This window comes from Eretmochelys imbricata, chromosome 6 (assembly GCF_965152235.1).
Source record: "Eretmochelys imbricata isolate rEreImb1 chromosome 6, rEreImb1.hap1, whole genome shotgun sequence".
Classification (NCBI taxonomy): Eukaryota; Metazoa; Chordata; order Testudines; family Cheloniidae; genus Eretmochelys; species Eretmochelys imbricata.
In genome coordinates this window covers 112,020,398-112,036,638 of record NC_135577.1, presented here as the reverse complement: position 1 = coordinate 112,036,638, position 16,241 = coordinate 112,020,398, and the positions used below count along the sequence as shown (strand labels likewise).

The following is a 16,241-nucleotide window of genomic DNA, read 5'->3' as shown; positions in this document are numbered from 1 at the left end:
CCTCAGTAAGGAATTAAAACTCAGATAGCTGAGGAATGGCAAGTTCACAGACAGCTGGGTGTTGTCGGCATATTGTTGGCATTTAATCCCTTCAGGGGTTTATGTAGATGTGAACAGAATGAGGAAGAGAATGAAAGCTCGTGAAATATCACAGGCGATATCTGAGAGCAACAGGCAGCAGCACTTCCACACTCCTTTGGACACAAGTTTGTGAGGAAGGAAAAGAACGATCCCAGTACCTTGTCAATGCTTGGTCTGCTAGAGCTCAGAGGAGAACCTGCAGCACCGCATAATCAAGGATGAGGATGAATACACAGCTGTCCATGTCTGGGAGGTGGTTCTCCAACAGTGCTACCGCTGTTTCCATGCCACATTCCCACTCTAAAGTACGTTGGGGAGGATACAGGATACTGGAAGTTAGATGTACATGGCTTTTTGCTAGCGTCTCCATTTGTCTATTCAAGAATGGAAAATCAGACATCAGGGGATAGAGTAAGATTGTTCGTATCAGTTTCTGAATATCTGCTGGATAACTATGGCTCTAGAAATAGGAGGTAATGCTCTCTGGAGAATATTGACAAATTGGTAATCCCATTGGTTTTACCTGAGTAAACCCCTCTCCTTCCTACTGTGGCAAGGCACCTCTTTTCTCTCACCAGTCTTAGCGTTTCCCCCGCCAGCGATGGCGGGCCTGGGGTAAGCAGTCCCACTCAGGCAGGGTTTGCCTTTCCACTTCTGTGCTCCCTTGGTTATATTTTCAGGGTAGGCCTGAGGGTCGGCCTAAGGGGTGATCCTCCACCAAACAAAAAGCAAACAGCCTCAAACAAAAAACCCCAAGGGGTACCTTTCGCTGCCTCCCTCCCTAGGGCAAGGTGTCATCCAGTTGGTTGCCCTGGGGTGTCAGTCCTTCCCCTCGCAGGAACTCAGGTTTGGCTGTTTCCCCTATGCTAAGGAACACAGCCTCTCAGCCTGGAACAGCCTATTTCCCTGCTGCCACTAGCGTAACAGCAGCTTGTCTTTCTCCCTCGCTCTCCCCTGCTCTCCCCAGGAGGGGTTTTTAAAGGCCTCAGGCAGCCCTTAATTGGATTCAGGTGTCCCTAATTGACCTGAGGTAACCCCTTCTCAACTTGTAGGAAAAAGGGCCTTTAACATTCTAGAGCTAATATATCAGCCTTCCAGGACCCTTTTGCAGCAGTCGGGCCTGACTTTGTCACACTACTCAATAGCCATAACAAAATGGCTCCCACTCCTGAGAGATTTTATCATTTTACTTATTGCATGAGGTGTGCCCATACCAATATGGAGAGTTAAAAAAAAGTCATCCACAAGGATGGTCTCTCAATAATTCTCAGTCTGATTATTCTGCATGCAACATATTTTTGCAAAATCAAAGATGAAACTAGTTCTGCAGCAAATTTTGGTGAATTCTTCTAACCAGTTTGTCACCTGAGAGTTCTGGTTAAACCAAGTGAAACTGCCCTGCTTTATTGCTGGCAAAGTCAGTAGAATTGAGAAGGGCTGAGAGATTTCCAGCTAAGCAGAAAGTTTTGTCCGCTAAAGGCCATTGGTTAGATTGTAGACTCATATACTTTACAGCCAGAAGGGACCATTGTGATTACCTCGTCTGACCTCCTGTACATTGCAGGACACAGAATCTCACCCACCCACTCCTGTACAATAAACACAGACTTTAGCAGACCAGCCATCCAATGCAGCCTCTGGATTTGGCTTCCGAGGAGTGTCCTCATTTGGTGCTGAATCCAGAGTTCTATCAGTCATAGTCTCAGCTCACTTTCACAAGACCTCTCGCCAAACATGTTACATGGCTACAAACAAGGGGAAAAGGTGCTTTTTTAAAATAGTTAAACAATATGATTTTAAACTCCTCCTCTCTTTCACAACTTCATCCAAATTTATCTGAAGTCATTGAAACCGTTTGCTTACCAAAAAATGTGAGTTGATAAGCCATTTACCAAACAGACAAATTCTATAACCATTTCAATGACTATTTCAAGTTACCACAGGGCAGTTAACGTCTGCACTGTGGTAAAGATCATGGTTCAGTCAGGGTTAGTTATCCCTGACCTAACTTCATCCTTTCTTCCTACACAAACACCTTTTAAAAACACCTTTTTCCCCCCTCTTCTAAACAGGGCCTCTATGGTTTAGGAATATTCAAGGATGCTACTAGTCAGACACTTCCATCTTGCTGTCTTCAGACACAGAGAGGGGCTCACATCTAGAATTGGAAAATCAGGTGTGTTTAGCAAATGTATTGCTAACATGTATTAATATATTTTTGAGCATCACTTCGCAACTAGTGTTTTTAAAAGTATTAGGTTTTCAGTCCACTCTAGGGGACAGTTTAGGTCAGTTATATGTTTTAAAATGTATTAGACCTAGACTACACTAGATACTAAGTGGTATTTAAAAAATGCAAGTTAAAACAAATGAGGAAACACTTTTTTTTTTAAATATGCCTTTTTTCAGTAGTCTAGACAAGGGCTCATTAATGGGGCATTAAGTATTTAGATAAACTAGACTGACCATTACCTAAGGGCATTTAATCAAGGATTTATCCACAGCGGAACTCCTCCAATGTTGCAGTACTTCTTCCAAGTTCACGGTAGCACTGTATCCAAGTAACACACCAAATCGTTATTTAGATAAGAGCTATAGCTAAGGCCCTACCAAATTCACAGCTATGAAAAACGCGTCATGGATAGTGAAATCTGGTCTACCCCCATGAAATCTGTATGGTACAGGGTAAAAGCACACACAAGACCAGATTTCACGAGGGATATCAGCGTTTCTGGAATTGGGGGTTCTGACACAAAAAGAAGTTGCAGGGAGGTCACCAGGTTGTTTGGGGGGCGGGGAGTGAAGCATAATATTTCCACCCTTACTTCTGTGCTGCCTTCACAGCTGGGCAGCCAGAAAGCAGTGGCTGTTGGCCAGCTGCCCAGAACTGAAGGCAGCGCCCTGCCAGCAACAGCGCAGAAGTAAGGGTGGTAATACCACAACACACACCCCCCAGGCCCAATAACCTTGTGACACCCTCTCCCCCCCCCCACACACACACACCCCTCCTTTTTGGGTCAGGACCCCTACAATTACCACACCAGGAAATTTCAGATTTAAATAGCTGAAATCATGAAATTTATGATTTTTAAAATCCTATGACCATGAAATTCACCAAAATGGACCATGAATTTGGTAGGGCCCTAGCTATAGCTGCTAAGACCTAAGCTCACCCATGTGTGGAACAGCTGATTTACTATTTCTCCTAAAAACTCTGGCTATTTAGCATCTGACCTATTCATTTTTTAAACATTTTCTCCAAACATGACACAAAAATCTTGCACGTCTGCCTACCTATGAAGGCTATTTAATAAATAAAAGTATAGTACGTCATAAAAATGCCATTGCCTATAAATACATACCAATAAAGTCACAGGAAGTGGCCCATTTCCATTCACTTGTGCAACTATTTTAATCCCAGCAGCACCATCTAATGGAGAGCTCACCAATTTTTTTCTCCTGTATGTGACAATGTATTACTGCAGAGGCACCAGCAACAGATAACATTCTATATAACTGATTCAATACACCATGTCTTGCTGCTAATCTTTCTTTAATACAAGGCAGGCTCGATGAAGTGAGCTGTAGCTCACGAAAGCTTATGCTCAAATAAATTTGTTAGTTTCTAAGGTGCCACAAGTACTCCTTTTCTTCTTTCTACATGGTAGATTGTAGTCTACATTTCTCTATGAATAGTTCATAAACATTACATTCATGTGCGGATTTATTTGCATGAAAGATGAATAATGAGGCTTTAGCTGAAACTGCTTTCTTAAGTTTTAAATATAGAAAAGCCAAATTTAAAAGAACAGCAAACAAGTTGCTTGAATTGTGCTTACTCCCTCCTCCACAAGCAGCCAGAGAGGGGCATTCATACCTCTGACTGAAGTCCAAGTATTTCTAAACTGTAACAATCCCAGCCAGGAACAGAAGATCCAGAAACCTGGATCTTATCCATGGCAATACAGATCACTAACCACCGTCTTATTTTCACTTAAAACAAAAAGTTAACAAAACATATAACTTAAATTTGCTCTCCTGCTACAGTACATACCAGATAAGGTAAATAGCAACACACAAGCTCTCAAGAAGAGCAGTGCAACATGTGGCAAGAGAACTACTGGAAGTCACTGTCAGCTATCTTCCTTACATGTTTTTATCTTATAACAACAAACAAGCCTGGTTTGAAGCCATATAATTGTGTAACTGACCTACTTCCACACATTTTCTTATTGCTTTTCCCACCCCCTGCTCATTCCTATTGTTTTACGTCCATTGTTGTGACAAATTTAAGCCTGATCCTACAGACATTTAAGTATATACTTAGGTAATTTTACTCACACAAGTCCTATCCCACTGAACATGCTCATGTGAGTGAAGTCACACCCAAGCATAAGGACTGGCACTTGAGACAGTAAGATCTTTGGGGCAGGAATTGTCCTGCTATTTTGTATACAGTACCTAGCACAATGGCAATCAAGCCCGATTAGTACTACTGTAACATAAACAGTATATTTACCTGGTTTGCTCTCAATACAGTCAACCAATATACTTCAGAGTGCTTATAAAAATTAGATCATATATAGTGCTGCAAATGACTGCAGAATAACCTCAGGTTATGTACGCATACAGTTGTGCGTGCACGAGCAGGCACACACGCATCCCAGAGTACCTATTCCTTTTCGTCCTAATCATTTTAGAGAATCCCTTCAGGGACACCAGCAAGAACATGGTATGTGTCTTTAGAAGAACAAACAAACTTTGGACACTCAAGCCCACTAAATGAATTAAAGCCCCAGAAACTACCCTAAACATCCTCATGTAAAACACTGGAAGCGAAATACATAAATTCCACTGTGCTTTTTCAAAATGAAAGTGAAGGTTTCATGCATTTGGAAAAAGGAAAAGTCCATACAGAGGTAGTTTATAGTCCCAGATCCCTGATATCAAAGAACAGTTGACATAAATCCCCATGTATAATTTACTAAAGAAGCTGATTGGGAAAATAAAGAGTTTATCACAGAGATTGCCGAGAGCGTTCTTCTACATATGTTCCAAAAGAAAAGTTCAAAATACCTCATAATGTGTCCGTGTAGCACAGATAAAAGGAACCGCTAAATAGTAACAGCAGCATTGTAGCAACATCCACTAGTAGAATTACAGAAAAGGGTCTATTGGTATTTCCATTATAAATCCATACCTTTAATGAAAAACAGGGCATTTTTATCAATCACACGGCACTATGCTGAAGTTTAGCAAAACCAGGTTCTCTAGATAGGTGGAGCATGATCCAGTTCACACAGAAGCCAATGGAAAGACTACTACTAACCTTTACGCGAATCACTGTGGATATTCTTTGACTTACAGAGACGTGCAAAAACCACCAAACTGTTGAGATATTACTGCAGCAGTAGTTCAGAGACTACTGGAGAGAGAGATGCGAGTTAGAAGATGCCATAGCCTTCACCTAGTTAAGTAGGTGACTGTATCTTTACAGCCCTGAATTAACACCCAACTGCTGGCAGCTTGAGAATAAGAGTATTTTGCAATCCTGTACTCAAGCTCTTTATTCTTGGGCAGGGGCAAATGTAACCTTCCAATTCAATTGGTGTGGACACAGGAGGCAGGGGAAGTAACGAGGAAGGTGTCAGAGAGGACACAAGCCTGTGATGTCACTGCCCTCCCTGCAAGGCTGGGGGCAGCCCACGCCCAGGGGATTGCTGTCCTTCCTGTGGGGATTCTGCCCTGTGTGTATCCAGCAGGCCACGCCTAGTCCTGCCTCTCCCTGAGCTCCAGCCCCTTTACAAGTGGGAGAAGCATCCCCAACCCTACTCCTGCCTCAGTGCACACCTGTCAGGGCAAGAGACCAATCAATGGCAGGCACAAAACCTGATTGTCACTGCAACCGTGAGCACCAGACAACAATACCAATCACTCAAATTTGGCCTAACCACCACTCCATTCACACGCAATCACACACATGCACATCTCATGATGGAGGGATGGCCGGGCTAAATTTGAGCGAGTGGCATTGTGACCCTGATCGCCAGCTTGTAGTGCCACTCAGTTTGACCTGAGCTGGCCTGATTTCTGCGGGTGCAATTCCACCCATGGACCCCAGATAAAGCCACCCTTGCTCTTGGCCCCTACTGAGACTAGCGTTGGCAACCCTAATCAATTTCAACCAAAGCAGGCATAATAAAGGCACAGTGCTCCTCTACTAAGGATGCTGGGATAAGCATCAAAGAGAAGAAAGAGACAAGAAAGGGTGTTTGAGGGAAAAACAGCAAGGGTACAATATTTAGAGAGCAATGTCCAAGGAGTGAGTAGGGACTGATGCTGGATTCAGACTTCAGTTAAATGTTTAATGATCTAGAAGAGGCTAGAGCAGAGTATGTTAATTAACTTTGAAAATGATAGTAAATAAGTAGCCACTGTGAATACGAGTGAGGTTAGAGAAAAATGGATTTAGAGGTTAGAAATATCAGCAGGTGGTACACAAATGAGTATAATTCTGGAAAAGCAAGCATATCGGGGAGAAATAAGCCAATATACAGAAATTAAATGGAAGGGAGACACTTGGAGAGCAGTGATGCCAAGAGACACCAAATGGGTAATGTTGGATAAGAACAGCTAATTCAGTATCCATGCAATTAGACAGAAAAGAACAATCCAAAGTACTGTAGTACACAGACTTCTTTCTAGACAGTAAAGAGGAGACTGACTACTCTTATAACACCACAATCAACAATTAATACCTCAAAACCAAAGAGATGTTGACTGATTGGCAGAAATTCAGAGAAAAATCTGCAAAAATTGCTTAAAAGAGTATAGGAACCAACATGAGAAATTAGACGTACTTTATACTGCTTGGCCAAATTACAATTAAGGGAGATGAGGGAGATGCAATGACATTTTTCTGAAAAGCGTGAACAATTACACCAGAGAGAAGTTATTTAAAATGGTTCAAGGGAGAATAATAATAACTAAATGAAATACGAGAAAATGTAGGATTAAAAACAAGAAAAAAATACCAATGATGAGATCTATTAAGTTGTAGAACTCAGTCTAAGAAGCCCCTTCATTAAAGAGAACCTACCGTATGGGAAACTCCTGCAATGGCAGGGGACAGAAAAGATTCTGCAGTACTAAGTTTTCAGAGGGTCACTATTTGGTACAGGGTACACCCAATTTCGATGATTAAAATATTCATTGTATCATATATAATTGCATTCTTAACTACCCATTTCCCCATGCAAATGACTGCACGCATAAAACCAAGACCCTTCATGCTGCCAACTTTTTTTTTTTTTTTGGGGGGGGGGGTTGTTAAAATGCATTTTAGGAAATTTTGTTTTATTATGGATGATGGAAATTTATTATCACTCTAGAAGTCCAAAACAGAAAACAAGTTGAAAATCACAGTTTAAAAGCCCAAACAGATAGCATTTTGACATATACAAGCAGTTACATATTGTTTATATAGCACTGCATATTCACTGTAAAGAACAACAGAAGAATTGCGACAAACAACAGGTTTCCTGCCCCACAGGGCTTACCATTTCAAGGCACAGTCTGGCATAGTACCATAAACAAAGCATGGCAGGAGGTTACTATAAACTGAATGAGTAACAAAGCAGCTCTGTGTATGTATCTAAGGCATTTAGATGGCCGCCGTATTATCAGAGCACCTTGCACATCTTCAACATATTTATCCTCACAACACCTCTGTGAAGTAGAGGTTCTATTATTCCCATTTTACAGATGGGGAACTGAAACACAGACACTCAGGCCACATCTATACTATGAGGACTACAGAGATATAGCTACAGCACTGTGGATATGTCAGCATAATCTTGTAATGTGGACACAACCTACAGTGACTGAATGGTTTTTCCATTGATGTAAGAACACCTCCTCCCTGAGCAACGGAAGGTAGGTCAACAGAAGCATTTTTTTAATAACCTAGCTGAGTCTACACTGGGGCTAGGTCAGCATTGCTTCGGCTCTCGGGCATGTGGATTTTTCACACCCCCATCGTGCCGTAGCTACGTGGACCTAAACATGTTAAGTGTAGTTTAGGCCTAAATGACTTGCCCAAGATCACACAGAGGTCTAACGGAGCAGGAAACTGAATCCTGGTCTCCCAGGTTTTTAGGCTAGCACCCTAACGACTGGATCCTCCTTTCTCTCATGATGGATTATCAAGGAGTTCTGCATATGCTAACTAGGAAATTATTGTAGGCATAAAGTGGCAGCGTGGACGAATATATTTGTATTACGGTAGTGCCCACAATATGTTAGTTAAGACAGAACAAAGCAAAGCAACTATTTTGCTAACTGCCTAAGAACACTGTTGAGAATAACAATGTTAAGTTTTAAACACATCTACTGGTCATGTCCTACTTTTCTTATAGTATTCACTATGCTTTGCTTTTCATATTAATGAAGATACTGTGAAGAGACACATGTTCAATATGATTCTGAACGCTGAACTTGTATGGTTATGACAAGAAGTCTCAGTATAGCCATCATCACAGCAGTGAAAAGAACCATAAAGCTTGCAATCATGAGTATTTGGTCTGGAGCACCTGGTGTGCAGATTATACGTGAATGGATCCATTCACTTTAAAATTCATACACTATGTCACAGGATCATCAAAGTTTTGTTCTCATTGCACATGGTCTAAAGGATCGGTTATCCCAATACATTACAAAGAAATCTGTTTCTTAAATGAGCTTATATTAAATACAAAAACATTACACTAAAGTTAAAATTCTAACTTAAATAAGAGCTTCATTAATGACTTGGATAAAGGAGTAGAGAGTACGCTTATAAAATTTGAGGATGACACCAAACTGCTGAAGAGGTTGCAAGCATTGTGGAGGACAGGATTAGAACTCAAAACAACTTTGACAAATTGGAGAAATAGTCTGACATAAACAAGATGAAATTAAATAAAGACAAGTGCCAAGTATTATACTTAGGATGGAAAAAATCAAATGCACAAATAGAAAATGCCTAGGCACTAGTACTGCTGAAAAGGATCTAGGGGTTGTAGTGGCTCACAAACTGAATATGGTTAATATCATTCTGGGGTGTACTATCAGGAGTGGTATATGTAAGACACAAGAGGTAATTGTACTGCTCCATTCAGCACTGTTCAGACCTCACCTATATTACTGTTCCCAGTTCTGGGCACCCCACTTTAAGATGTGAACAAATTAGAGAGTCCAGAGGAGAGCAACAAAAGTGATAAAAAGTTTAGAAAACCTGACCTATGAAGAAAGGTTAAAAAATGGGGCATGTTTAGCCTTGAGAAAAGAAGAAGGGGCAGAAGATGGATAACAGTCTTCAAATATGTTAAGAGCTGTTATAAAGAGAACGGTGATCAATTTTCTTCCAGGTCCACTGAACGTAGGACAAGTAGTAATCTGCAGCAAGAGAGATTTAGGATACATATTAGGAAAAACTTTCTAACTATAAAGGTAGTTAAGCGCTGGGACAGCCTTCCAAGGGAGGTTGTGCAATCCCTGTCTTTGGAGGTTTTTAAGAACAGGTCAGACAAACACTTGACAGGGATGGATTAGGTTTACTTGATCCTGGCTTAGTGCAGAGGGTTGAACTCAATGACCTCTTGACATCCCTTCCAGCCCTACATTTCTAAGATTTTAAGCCTCATGGTATGGTGGTCAGTAAAATGAATGTTACAGAATAAAGCACAGAAGATGTCCCAGGGACACAGTGTAAAGGAGGAAAGTAATTATATACCTCCCATATAAAACGTAGGTCTCCAGAAACATGTTAAGGGTTTTGCCTTTCCTTTGCTGCCACTCACTATATTTCTTCCGATATTATTATTTCCTTCCCATCCTTATGCTTCAGAGCACAGGATTCTAGTAAATGTACATTTTTTACTACACACGCACACACACAGTGTATAGCAGCAGGTAAGAACAACAGAATGGAAATTTAAGGCGTACCATTTTTGGCGGAGGGGTGGAGAGGATTAAGGACCTACTGTTGTGGTATATAAATGAAGATACTTGCCCTGCTAACCTAGTCACAAATCCAACAATAAGCAGTAATTCAACCCAAATCACAAGTGCAAAAATATTCTACCATCAGTGCTCCCCTCCACATCTGTCCAAGTTGACAGTATAGTGGAATGCATTCCCAGAAAAATACAAGGGCATTGAGGAACTTGAAAAAAAAATTAACAGGCTCAATAATGAGATGTCTTTTCTTCCCTTTGTTTTCCTGCTTCTATTTTCTTGTCTCCCTCCATTTTCTGTCTATACTGTCATCTGTTTCGGTTTTTTTCTCCCTTCTGTTTTTTTTTCTACTCTTCCTCTTTTTCCCATGTTTTTCCTCTCCCTCTCCCCCCTACTTCTAAAGGCCAGCACAACATCATCTTCCTGTTTTGTGTGTCCTCTCCTTCATTATTTGTAGTTAATCCCTTTCTGCTACTCCTTCTCCCCACTTCCTGTCTCCATCTTTCTTTCTACCCCTTCACTTTCCCTTATTAGTTTTCTCTCTTGGCTTCTCTCTCACTCTCCAACTTTTGTGTTCTCTCTCTCTCTCTCTCTCACTCTCCTCTTGACATCCCCATTTTTCCCCTCTTCCTTCTTCGTCTTCTTTATCCATATTCACTGACAAGAAGCTTCTGAGTTAAGGATGAGTTTTGCGGAATTCAGCATTCTAGAAGACCATGAGATACCACCAGGCAACCTTAATTCTACATTAACAAGTTTTTTGCCAGTGAATTTCCTAGGTTTTTTTTTCACTGAAACATTCTTGGTAGGAGACAGTGGTCATTTAAGCAATTGTAGTTATGTAGGGTTGCAGCTTAGATGCTATTGTAGCCAAGTAATGATAATAATACCTACCTCTTACATAGCACTTCATCAGCAGACCTCAAAGCACTGTACATCAAGGAAGGAAGCATCATTATTCCCACTGTACAGATGGGGAAACTGAGGCACAGAGACATGTGAAGTTGCCCATTCATCGCATTCTCAACTGAATGAGAACACCCCAATGAGATGTATACAGCCTGAAACAACAGCTCTAAGGCCTGAGAACTGCTCCGTTCATCTCAGGCAGCGTTCTCACCCCACCGCCAGTAACTGACAGTCTGTTCTGAACTCCCTCCAGTCTCAGCAGTGTGTTCTTGGTTCATGCTACCAGAATGCTTGTTCTCAACTCCCCACCCAAAAGGGCAGGGCTTCTCCAGATCCCAGCCAATATGAGGGAGCTGGGAGAGAGGCTCAGCCCTCCAAATCTCAGCTCTCACATGGGGGCAGAGGGGGGAGGCTCAGAAACCCCTGGGGGCAGGACCCGCCAAGATCTGAGCTCCCACATGGGGGACAGGGACAGAGGTTAAGATGCCCCCCCAGAGGGTCAGTGCCCCACCTCCCAGATATCAACAAACACAGAGGATGGGAGAAAATAGGATAGGCACCCCTACCCCTAATCCTCCCCATTCACCTGGGACCCACTTTCATGTTATGCCTCAGTGCCCCACCCCGCCCCTCCCACTCTCCCTAGTCCCCACCCTCTCCCCCAGACCCTTTCCCCTATGCTATCACCCATCTCCATTTATGCCCCTCCCCTCACTGCAACCCTAAATTCTTCTCCCTCAACCCGTCCCAGCATGTAATATATTTTCTTCCTGAAAATAAACTGAACACCTTCTGAATTTTCTGCCATACTCAGATTACACTTCTCCAAAATAAAAAAGGCTTTGAGAAAGGCAGATTGCAGCAACATGCATACGTTACACTTCAGCTTTCTGCCAAGGGTGGGGTTGAAATCTACAATGCCTGGGGGCTGCTCAGACATGTTCAACGACCTTAACATGTCCTCTTGAGCCACACAGGTCCTGTTGGTCATGGCAGGCTAGCAACCCCCCAGGACATGCATCCCCATGAAGACAGGTTTCAGAGTAGCAGCCGTGTTAGTCTGTCTTCGCAAAAAGAAAAGGAGTACTTGTGGCACCTTGAAGTGAGCTGTAGCTCATGAAAGCTTATGCTCAAATAAATTTGTTAGTCTCTAAGGTGCCACAAGTACTCCTTTTCTTCATCCCCATGAAGCATACCAAATTTCAAAAGCAACATGAGCAAACATGGATTTTAGAATACTTAGAAGAATCAACCTTTAAAATAGAAAGGCGTTCTCAACCTTAACTATAGCAGAGATGCTGCTATATTTCAGAGGCCAAAAAAATGCCAGGAGGTTTCAAACATAGTACCCAGTTCAAAAAGTACCCATCCCTGGGCATGAAAAAGAATTTAAAACCCTTGCAATTCTTTTGACGGAGTGTCCAGAGGGATACTGACCTCCAAAACTGAGCCATCTTCAGACATCATAAGACTCAAGACCTTGAATTAAGAAGCTCTAATAAATCAACAAAACTCTGAGAAATTCAGCTATTGCATCACATAGGATGTTTGAGATCACAATGTCCTGATATACCTGCAACGTCTATTCACAAAAGGGCAAATAAGGACAGTGGATCAGCTTCTCTCATTCCTCTGTTTTATTGGTTTAATTCACATTTCCAAAGCTTGGAGGAGGAGAGGGATGTATTTTCTCTGGTAATTTAACAATAACGTAAGTGAAATAAAGATTTTTGGCTTTTAGTATTTTAATCACAATTTTCACATCCATTAGGAGAAGATCAAAAATGCGGCAGGATTTCAAAGCCATTTTGAAAGCCAAAGCAACTATTTCTATCTATGGAATCTCAACAATCATACTAAAGGATATAATAGCAGCAACAGGAATTGAACTAGTAAAATTTTATATATTATTTCAAGATATTAACAATAGCAGAGATGCTTAGAATACTGTTATGAAGATAACCCAAATTTTTGGTCTATTTCCCTATCTATTTGCACTGGAACTCTGTCTTTCAAACCAATATGAATACCAAACTTAATTTCAGGTCTTCAGAAAAGCATAGGGACCGAGACCTTTAACACCCACTTTCAATTAGGATTAACTGCTTTGCTGTTACATGTATAGTTGCTTTTCTATGTTCCAAATCCAGTGACAACTGAAGCTTCCAACCAGGTTGCATTTCAGTGACACACCTTACATTTTAAAGTAAAAACAAGACACCATTTATAACATTGTATTGGTGTCCGCTTGTGCTGCCCAAGCTCATGATATGTCAGTGTCTCCATTATCAATCTGTATTATAAGGGGTTTCCCAACCTGACCATAAAAACTCAGGCTGAAACATGGTATATTTTGTCTCAAGCTGGGAACCTTCTTTCACATTAAATGTGTTCTGCACACAGTGCCATTTTTACATTCCAAACTGTAAATAGAACTGCACATAAATTGCCACGCTTGGACACTTTTAGACTCCTATAAGTTAAAAATGGCTCATTTTATAAAATAAAATATTGTATGTCATTCCAAATATACTGTAGTTTGAAAAAAGATTTGTTATAGTGATTAAAATACAGCCTTTGTGTATAGACAGTAGTATTTTAAATATGGATTTTTACTAAATATGCAGCATTATGATACATGATGTGCCCAGGTTTAGCACTGCTCATATGCAGTCACAGCATACACTGAAAAAGAAAACACCTTTTTCTGGCATATGAATGTGAATTAAGATTAGTACACAACAATTCTAAATACATTCTCTAAATAACAGATCTATCATGCAAAATGCAAAGCACTATATTCAGTAAGCTTCTTTTGATTAAAACATACAATATATACAAGATTCAGATAAATCTTGACAATCTAGAGGAACAACTGACCCGAAGAGATCTCTCATTTCAAAGCATATCCTTGGCACTACCCACATCTTACTACTACAGAAACAGAGGAGATGACACAACAATGTTCAAATAGATGCTGAGCAGCCAGATATAGGAGTCTATATAGTCTTCCAAACCATACATGAGCAATAGCGTGGCACAACATGACTGCACACTAGAATGGTAGACATAATTAAGATTTTTTGGCTTTTCTGAAGTTTATTTAGACCCTTAATATTATCTGAAGATAAAAATAAATCACACAGATGTAAATGTCTTGCCCGTCTATCGTACAAGCCACTGCAGTTCTCTGATTATGAGTCAGTCATAGGTTCATCTGCAGAAGAGTGACTCAGTATAAACTTTTAAACAATAGTTATTTTTCCACTAAACTATCAAATGAAAATTAAAACACTAAACAGTAAATAGTGCACACATTTACTAAATATTAAAATCATGTAAAATTAAAGCAGTTGTTGTTTACGCTAGGAAGATCATCTTGTAAAATAAGGCCTTACTACATATGCATTACAAAAATACAGCTCATTTTGTGGTGAGTATGGATAGCTATTTCTCCTTAAATACCGAGAGAGGATATTCCCCAAGAGGGACAGATGAAACCCATATTAAACTGAATTTATTTTACATCCTTCACTAGAGAACCCCTCCTTGCCCACAACACACACACACATCCAATATGGTAATGGTTTGCTAAAAACCTGCTCAACACAGATATTCTACGGTTAACTGTTAAAGTAAAGCGGTCTTTGGGGGTGCAAAGTTAGCAAAATAAACGTTTGCCACAAGTGAAAAGAACAGCTCAATACACACAGACACTGCCCCTTTAAAAGCATATGGCCCGCCCACACTGCCTATGAGAGAGCCAGAAATTGAGAGAGCTTTCTGCATTCAAACAACACATCAAATGCATGCAAGAACCCTTAAGCACATCGCCTAGCAGAGCGACAAGTGGAAGGGGGTTTTTACATGGAACACTTACTGATCGGCTCCTCCAGGCAGGGAGATATCAGGCGGGTTTTAGCCTTACAAGTACGTCTCCCCCACCTCAAAAAAACGAAAATCAACCAACAGCCCGGAGTATGAATGTGTCTGGGCAGGGTCTGAGGTCTGAGCAGCAGCCCTGAGTACGAATCTGAGCCCCGGCAGCAGCAGGCGCAGCCCGAGGCTGAATCAATCCCTGGGCAGCAGCAGCAGCCGCCGCCAGATCCTGGGCAACAGGCTGAGTCTGATGTGTCTGTCCCTGGCGGGTGGCTGAAGCCGTGTCCCCGCACATGAGCTAGGCAGCAGCAGTCGCCTAAGCCCGTCCCAGTCCCGCCGCCGCCGCCTTTCCCCCAGCAGCCCGACCCAGAGCAGGAGCCGAGCCGCAGCGCGTCCCTAGGTGGGAGCAGGGGCAGCAGCGCGGGTGGCCGCAGCCCTGCCCCTGACACCGAGCCTGAGCCCGGGCAGCCGCCGCCGGGCTCGCTGAAGCCCCTTCCCGTGCGGGTGCGCAGAGCCCCCCGCCGCCCCTACCTGCCAGCGTGTGAGGGGGACCCACTACAGCCCGGCAGAGGCGGCCGCTGCCCGGCTGGAAAGTCCCTGGTGCTCTGCCCCGGCTCCCCCCGCCCCGCACTTCCTCTCCCGCCCGCCCAGGCTGGAAATCCCCGGCGCGGCGCGGCGCGGCGCGCTGCTCTGCCTGCCTCGAGCCCTCGCACACCGAGGGGCGGCTCCCTCCAGCCGGGCGCCTTAGCGCGCAGGCGAGAGGGGGCCGGGCCAGGCCTGCAGCCCGCCCCGGCTGCACCTGATACGCCGCCCCCCTGGGGGAGCTCGCTGCCGGGCCTCGGCCCGGGCCCCGGCCGGGGAAGGAGGGGCGGGAGGCTCGGCCGAGAGGAGCTGCTAGGGGCCGCCGCCCGAGCGAGCCAAGGGAGGGGTGAGGGGGCAGCCCCGCAAGGCGCAGCGATGGCGCCGAGCAATGTGGCCGCCGCCGCTGTTGCTGCTAGCACGGCTCATCGACCGGCCCCACGAGCTCCTCCGCGGACGGCTGGGCGTTGTAACGCGCGGCGTTGCCGCGGGGGTCCCTCGCAGGCTGCTCGCTCCCGCCCGCACAAGTGCACATGCGCCCCGGCTGGAGGAGTCGAGCAGGAGTAGACGGTCATGGAGAGCGCGGCTGAAGGAGCGAGAGGTGCAGTTGCCCCCACACCCAGACCTTACTTTGTCCCTGCCCTTAGATTTTTCCTAAGTCTGGCTGCTCCATTAGGTCTTCCACTTTTTGCTCCCTCGCCGACTTTACAAGATGTCATAGACTCACATATAAAGTTCTGTATGCTGTCACATTTTCCCATCCCCTCAGAAATGGTGTCCCAGGAAAAAGTGAAAAG

General features: G+C 43.2%; 1 protein-coding gene across 2 annotated transcripts in view; it reads right to left on the bottom strand.

Annotated features, from left to right (window-relative positions):
* The window catches only part of TRAF3 (TNF receptor associated factor 3), a 91,540-nt gene extending 76,030 nt beyond the window's left edge, over positions 1-15,510 (bottom strand). Inside the window, exon 1 of one of the 2 annotated variants that reach the window (XM_077819402.1) lies at positions 15,397-15,510. The gene's annotated coding sequence lies outside the window, so the exon portion shown is untranslated. The remainder of the gene's footprint in view (positions 1-15,396) is intronic. The other variant, XM_077819404.1, reaches the window with a different exon arrangement.
* Between the last annotated feature and the right edge of the window lie 731 nt (positions 15,511-16,241).